The 8,515-nt window shown below is 33.5% G+C and overlaps 1 pseudogene; it reads right to left on the bottom strand.

Annotated features, from left to right (window-relative positions):
• Nucleotides 1–1,266: 1,266 nt before the first annotated feature.
• Nucleotides 1,267–7,999, bottom strand: LOC112790188 (probable protein phosphatase 2C 6; annotated as a pseudogene).
• Nucleotides 8,000–8,515: the final 516 nt, after the last annotated feature.

Genomic DNA, 8,515 nt, shown 5'->3' on the forward strand with positions numbered 1-8,515 from the left:
CTACTCCAGTCGAAGAGAAGTTCAAATTGTTGAGAGAAGATAAAGGAAGAGCAGTAAATCACACATACTACAAAAGCTTGATTGGAAGTCTGAGATACTTGACTGCGACTAGACCAGATATTGTGTTTGGAGTTGGTTTGCTTAGAAAATTTATGGAGGAGCCTTGTATCAACCATTTGCAAGCGGCAAAGAGAATTCTTCGATATATTAAAGGTACTTTAAATGATGGAATTTATTATGAGAATACTAATGAAGTAAACCTTGTTGGCGAGTGATTGGGCCGGAGATATAGAAACAAGAAAAAGTACTTCAGGGTTTGTATTTCATCTTTGTTCTGGTGCAATTTCATGGTCGTCAAAGAAACAACCAGTAGTAGCACTATCTACAGCAGAAGCAGAATATATAGCAGCAGCAAGTTGTGCAACACAAGCAGTTTGGCTAAGAAGAATTCTTGAGGAATTAAACGAGAAACAAAGTACTCCAACAACAATATTTTGTGATAACAAGTCAGCTATTGCACTTTGCAAAAATCCAGTATTCCATGGAAGATCAAAGCATATTGATATTCGGGTTCATAAAATCAGAGAGTTGGTAAATGAGAAAGAAGTTGTGATCGAGTACTGTCCAACTGAAGAACAAGTTTCAGATATCTTTACAAAGCCATTGAAGACAGAGTTATTTTACAAATTGAAGAAGATGTTTGGAATGATTAATTTTGCAAGCTTAATTTAAGGGAGGCAATGTTAATTCATTATAAATTAACTTGCATCACTAGAATTTTCATGAAGAGTTTTTGAAATCAAAATGGTCAAAGAAGAAGCAAAGTTTTAGTTGAATACAATAATCATCAATTGGCTAGATATTGCTAGAAGCTAATGTTGGAAGCTTGAAGATTTTTGAAGAACATTCAAGAGAGTAGTACACCTACAACATTCTACAACATTGAAGAAATTCAAAATCAAATTGAATTGAAATTGGAAGTCAAGCAAATTAGAAGATTATGGAAACTATATGAATACAAGTTGAAAGAAGATTCATGAAGCCAACTCATAAAATACTAGTCATTACAAAATTGAGTTATAATTCATAAATTATTATTTTAGTAGGAAGCATTGCCTATATAAAGGCACATATGCCTTGTGAAATGGATGTGTGTGTTCCATAATGAAAATGAGTATGTTTTGAAATTCTCTCCTTTGTTTTATGAGTGTTAGTGAGTTTGAAAGATGAAAATATGATAGCGTCATTTATATGAGTGAGTGATCCTAGGGCCAAGTAAAATTATACTTACAGTGTATCCGCCTAAAATAATACATTCTTTTTACAGCATTATGCACCGAAATGTTAACTCGAATACATTTTTTGGCATGGGTAAAATGGAACATTTTCTACTGCAATATTCTCTTGAGGACCAAATCGATAAATAAATAGAAAAAAAAAAACTGAGTATCGATCTATATTTTCCTTATAACAAGCTTGCTTTAGATAGTTATCACCTGTCACAAAGCAGATTCTTTCTGCCAGTTAATTCTGTGCTGCTTGGTTAGGAGAAACAAAACTCAAGTGCTACCAACTAGCAATAAGTACCAATGGGTGTCATCATTTGTTTTGTTCTTAGATGTAAAGAACTTCATGATCCTCATGTCTTAGACCCTCTTCAAGGTTCAAAAAGATTATATGTAGTTGGCTTCTCGGGCAACTAAAGGAGGCCTTGGTTGACGTTTTCTCTTCGATTTCAGATCAACTACTATGATTGAAATGTTATCCTTACTATTTCTAGCATAAGCAATCTCAGTCAGGCTATTGGCAACAACTTGTGCAGGAGATATTTCCTCCAGAGACAGGGACCTTCGTCGCCTTCTTAGAATATGCCGCGCAACTTCACCAACCTCTTCATTCGTCATGACATCCCAGAGTCCATCACTTGCCAATATTAAGCACTCATCCTCCTCACTTCTTGCTGTAAAGGTTATCTCAGGCACTGGAATGATCCATGGCCTCAAGTACCTATCACCTGAAACATAATTGTTAACTAGGTAAATACAAGACGACCAGTAGCCATGGACCTTTTGTTCCAAGAAGTCCAATTCCTAATAATTCAACTTACGTTTTTTCCTATCTCTTTTCCTGTTCTGAACCATAATTCGACTTGCCATCTTAGTTTGAACTAGATGGCAGATGCTACACACATGATGGTTAAATAAAAACTCTGGAAAAGTCACTTGCATGCCATCTAAGTTTTAGGCAGCAAATGGTTCTAGCAACAACAAACTAGTAATACTTTCTTGCATCAGATAATTAGGTACAACAGTAAAGTATGCTAAGTACCAGAGGAGAAATAAAACGTAGCTTCGACTTTTACCAAATACCTTGCAAAACTCAATAGATTATTGATAACTGCCTATGCTCATTATTTCCCGAGTGATTGTGGACAGGCTGTTATTATCAAAATCAGTGTGTATAAAAATTTACTGAACTACTACAGCACGAAGGAAGCTTGCAAACATATGAAAAGAACTTCTGGAAATCAATTAACAATAAAAAATGACAAATATAAAAAACAACTTGAGTTGCGAATCAAATTGCTATATATAACGTGCTTAGTTCTGTTGGCCTGTTCTCTCATCAATCATAACACGCTGAACCATAGTCATTAAAGTTAATGTACTAAGAAAATATTCGGTACATTATTCTGATAATCTGATCCTCCTATGTGACTTCCATTAATCCATGGACCATGGCCATAGTCCCGCTCTCAAAATGGAATTTCTATACGTACATTTCTTTTCTTTCAATTACTTTTTATGCTGACACCAAAATGGGGTTTACCATTACATATAAGTATGTAGATTTATCCTAGAGAATTTATAGGATCAAAACCATTTTGAAAGTACAAAATATTGAAATTGAAGGTTGTGCTGTTTTTCATTGTTTATTAGCCAATGACAGAAAATTGGTCACGTTTTATTGAAAGAAACTTTAATGCCTTAATCGTTCAAAAGAAGAAAATCTCAAGAATCCTTAGCCTAAGACGGTATATATGTAGATAAATCAAGGTACCTATAGCCCTGGACATGGCAAGAACACCAAACACCCTAGCTCCATTCCAGTTTATGACTTTTCCTCCTCCTCCTTCAATTCTCAAGAGTTCATCTTGTCTATCAGGCTGTACAAGCAAGGACAATGGTATCTTAACTTGTCAATGAAACGAAAGATAACTCATATAACTTATGAAATATAAAAATTATTGGAATATATATGGCTCCAGTTAGGTACCAAAATTGACTTCATTTTATTTTTTATTTTATATTTTTCCTTTTCATTTAGTCACGCCTTCTCAAGCATTTCCGACAGGCCTAAAAGGTTTTCATCCTTTTCTAATTGAAAATAGATTTACCTTGTATCCATGCCGCATGAAAAACAAAGATAGCTTTGATTTGATAAAATGACAGTACATAACAAGAATTAATCGCATATGAACAAAAAAAGTGGTAAAAATGGGTTGTGATAAAGACCTTCTGATCGACAGTGAGGGGATTGTTTGAGCCCTGCGGCAAAGAACGACCCTTGAATCGCCGCAGTTGGATGTAATGATTTGGCAACCAGACAGAACCACCACAGAGGCTGTAGATCCTACCATTTCAGGTGCAACTTCATCTGATGATATCTCATTGTCAGTCCTTTCAAAACCGTTAGAAAATACGGCCTCCCACCTTCTTTGCCATTCACTATAACTCTCTATTTGCCGCTCCCATTCCTCTGCTATCACATCGTGCATCCGATTTGCACAAAATTTAGCCACCTACCAATGAAGTACAACAGTTAGGGAGGGTTTAATTTTCTTAGGACATTATATATATATATATATATATATATATATATATATATATATATATATATATATCAATCAAAGAGTAGTTCAGAGAAAAGTTATTGGCCACCACAAGAAAGCATGCATAATATAGGTTAAATATATACAGGTTTATTGTACTACTCTTCCCTTGTACTGGGGGATGCTAAGGAGGACGTATCAGTGGCCCTTCTTAATCCATACATAGTTCTGTTAAATGAATACTCTGAAATGAAGGGTAAAAGTAATGCTCAATCCAAAGCTATCATCATATTAGCCAATAGCCAGGAATTATTGCATATTCATATTGAATACTGAATACATTAAGTTGGATCGTACTTAAATTACTATTTACTTTGTTGCATATACTATGCTTTTATTTATATAAAGTATTACTTTAATTTATATTATTCAACTAAGCACAGTCCATCTAACTTATTAGGAGGATAATTTATCTGATATTGAGAAGCTTCTGTCTGATCTGTGAGCTAATCTTTCATATTTTTCATCGAGAATATTCACACAATTAATTTTCGTACGAATTATCTATATTATTTTAATATTATATTTAGGTTAAACATAATTTAAATTTAATTTCACACATAAAATTAATTTTTAGTTGGCCAGAAAATATTTATGAAGAAGGAAGGAACTCATTCAAACAAATCTCAAAAAATAATATCATATTTAAATTTAATTTAATCATGAAATGCAATATTTGGCCAAATTTTTATTTGACTAATACTAATAAAATTTTTTATTTTTTTAATTTCTCATGCCTAATTATGTTATGCTGGTGTAGTGCTCTCACGTGAAACGTGTTTCTTATTTTCCAAAACGGAGCAGATCAAGAAGGGCGAGGGCCACATCATCAGTGAGCCCTCGGCAGCACCTTATAGTATTCCAAAACGGACGCAAAGGCAAAGGTAAAGCCAATTTCCCATTCACAAATCAATGGAATGAAGCATTCATCCCTTTTTCCTCTTTCACCAAAAGGCTCATCCTTCCGTTCGAATTCCCATCCACGCGGTCATACACTAATTATTAACACTTGTCAATATATGCTTTAACAAAGGAATACATATCTGCTTGCTTTTCCAGGTTCTACTCCCTCCATACGAAAAGCAGAGAATCAAAATGCTCTTTTTGGCAATCCACAAATGCCAGAGTGACCAAAACGACCTGAGGAACCAGCAACGCTGATAAATTTGGATTTACATTCTTTAAAGTTTGAATTTTACTTTAGAAAATAAAATAATCTCTCATCATTTATTTCATAGGTGAAACCAAAAATAAATATAAAATTTTATTTTTTAAAATAAAATTTAAACTTTAAAATATCTAAATCCAATAAATTTGCACATCCAACCATTACTAACTACTAGCTTGTATCAAATCCCGAGAATTAACACAATTAGCATGATGTAGTTGCTTCGATTATTATTATTATTAGAATGAAATGGCAATTAGATTCTCACAAATTTTGATTTAGGATTAATTAATTTTAAAAAAAAAATATTAATTAAATTTTTTAAGATAATAAATAATAGATATGTATATCTTTCTATTAATAGATACTACAAAACGTCAAACGATATAAAATTATCTGTATATTTTGTTATTGGTGTGTATCGTGTTGTTGTACATAAGCACAAAAATAATATAGTTTTAGACAATAAAATATTTATTATCTTTTATATAATCTTTATTAACTGTTTTCTATTTATAACAAATTTTATTATAACAGATAAAATTTTGCTCCAAAAATTATAATCTACATAACAATTTTTTATAAATAAATGTCATAATAATTAATAGTATATATAAATACAACCGTTAGATTTTAATGATAAATTGATATGAAAAGAATATAATATATTCACTCTTTACTATTTTAGAGAATCAAATTAGTATTTTTTAGAAGTTAATTAATCCGAAATTAAAATATTAAGAGCCGTCATCAACACTTTGCTGTTATTATTATTTACTCTTATTAAGATTTGAATCCTCTAAAATTTGAATTTTATTATAGAGAGTAAAATATGATCTTCTATTATTGAATAATTTTTTTTTCATATTTATTTTTTATTCTACTTATAAAATTAATGATGAGAGATCACACTTTATTCTCTAAAATAAAATTCAAATATTCGTAATTAATTTTTAAGAGCCGCGTGTATGAAGCAAATTTGATAACGTGTGAGAGATTAGGCATGTAACCTTAAAATGGAAAATAAAATAAAATCACTGGTAGTAGTATCTGCTTATCTGGCCCTCCCCTTCAACGGCAAAAAAAAGGCATACCCCAATCACTCTTACGCGTGTCACACGACAAGGAGACGCACTCCAATTTTCTTTTTCTCTCTCTCTATGGACCACTTTCCCCATAACACGTGCCCATCATGAGAGCAACCCGGCCACCAACCACATTCCCATCTCACCTTTAAGTAAACGATCAACCACACTATTTATTTACCCAAAATTACTAATAATAGAATAGAATAGTATTATATTTTTTCAAAATAAATAAATAAGCATTTTTCAATTTTTATATTACGAAAAAATGCCACCCACTCTACATTTCCATGCCTGGTCATGGTCACCACAGCCAGGACAGGTCTTTATTTTTATTATGAAACTTTCAAATATATATTTCGAACTTTAAAAAAAATCTTGCAAAATTTAAATGCGAAATAATAAAATATATGCGGAAGAAGGTATACCTGAGAGCCACCATGACCGTCGTACACTCCGAAGAAATGAAGGGGAGAGATCTCGCCGGAGGATTGGGAGCCAGGGGCCGTACAACCGCCGACGTGGTGGCACGTGCGGGACATGAATCCAGGAATAACGGCAACCGCGTCCTCCATCTCCTTCCTTCTCCCAATCACCGAAGTGTGCCCCCAACTCACTCCCTTGTTCTTCCTCCCCACGCATTTATCCCTGACCGCTGCCGCCACCACAACCTCCACGTCACTCGACACAGTCCGCCTAAGCAGAGGAGGCAAGAGTATGGCGTCGGCGGGAGGAATCTCCCCGGAGCCACTGCTGATGGAGGAAATGTCGCCGGAGCTGGTGTTACTGCCGCGAAAGTCGTCGAAGCTGAGGATTGAGGAAATGCCGGAGCTGGAACTGATGGTGGACAACTCTGAGTCGTGTCGCTGGAGCTGCTCTTCCTCGTCCATGATGCAACGACAATGAGAGAGGGGAGAACGGAAGATAATTGAGGTGATAAAAGAAGAGGAAAGGACAGGTAAAAAAGTGACACGTGTAAGAGAAATATAAGTTTTGTTGATGGCACACGCATCTGCTGTGACTTTCGGGGGTTGGAGTGGGAAAATGAAAACGAAAAGGAGAGGTTAAACCAAAAAATGGAGAGGAATGACTTCTATGTAGTCGTACTCACCTGTCTTATGCTGCGCCTACACCTGTCCCCATTCTGATCTCAACTCGACACGCATCTTTACGTTTCACTTTCCGACGCTCTAGCTAGTACCTCCCATAATAATTCCCTCGGTTTTTATTCTCTAGGGCACTCCTACCTTTTCAAGTATGCACCGTCCACCCATAGTGTGCCAGATCCCACACCCAGCTCACTGTTTTACCTCTTATTGGACCGTCTAGAATCCGTGACGTAGTAAAGGTTTGTAGAGAATTTTGGTCTCTCTGCGTGTGACGTGTGAGGAACCTATGTACGTAAGCAGCCGTCCGTACGTCGTCTTTTTATTTATTTTTCAAAAAGATATTTAAGATGTAATAAAAGTCGGTCTAAATCATAGTTGTTAAAACTAAACAGGTAATCGAATCGGTCCGATTAATTCGGTTCTATGTAAATAAAAAATAAAATATAGTCAAAAATTTAAAATTAATATTTAAAATATATATTTTTACTAATATTTTAAAAATATCTAATCATTTTAAAACAATAAGAAACATGAATAATAAATATTTTGTTAATTTTACTCTATCATAAATATTTTTATTTTGTTTTTATATTAAAATAATTATTATTTTCGAATTTTAATAATTTATTAATTAATTTATATCTATTATATTATTATATACTATAAATATTTATTGAAAAATAACATTAATAGATATTATATAATTATAAAAAAATAAGTGAGTTTATAATTATTGTCAAATAAAATTATAATTAATTTAAGAATAAATGAGTTTATAACTAAAATTAAAATAAATTAAATAGAAGTAAATTATTTACTGATATATATATATATATATATATATATATTAATTTGCATATATATTAATAACAAGCTTAATTGTCTGATTGTTGTGAGTATCATTTTGAAACTCAAGTAGTTCGGTCGAACTGATCTTAGTGAATTTGACCGATTCACTCCAGAATTGACTAATTTGCACCAATTCGTTGCTTTATGCGATTAGATCGTCGGACCGGACCGATTTAAGATCTAGTACACCGATTTTTCGGTCAAACTGACCGGTCTGATTCGATTTTAATAACAATGGTTTAAAGAAGAAGAGGATGAGGAGGAGGAAGAACAAGAGGAAGGGGATGCAAAGGAGGAAGAAGATGAAGAAGAAGACAAAGAGAAAGACGAAGACGATTTTGTGATTTGTGTTTTAACCGAGACAAGAAAGCCTATTGTTCACAGTAAAGGCCGGTTAAAATTTCTACATCCA

The sequence above is a fragment of the Arachis hypogaea genome, chromosome 3 (assembly GCF_003086295.3).
Source record: "Arachis hypogaea cultivar Tifrunner chromosome 3, arahy.Tifrunner.gnm2.J5K5, whole genome shotgun sequence".
Taxonomy (NCBI): Eukaryota; Viridiplantae; Streptophyta; class Magnoliopsida; order Fabales; family Fabaceae; genus Arachis; species Arachis hypogaea.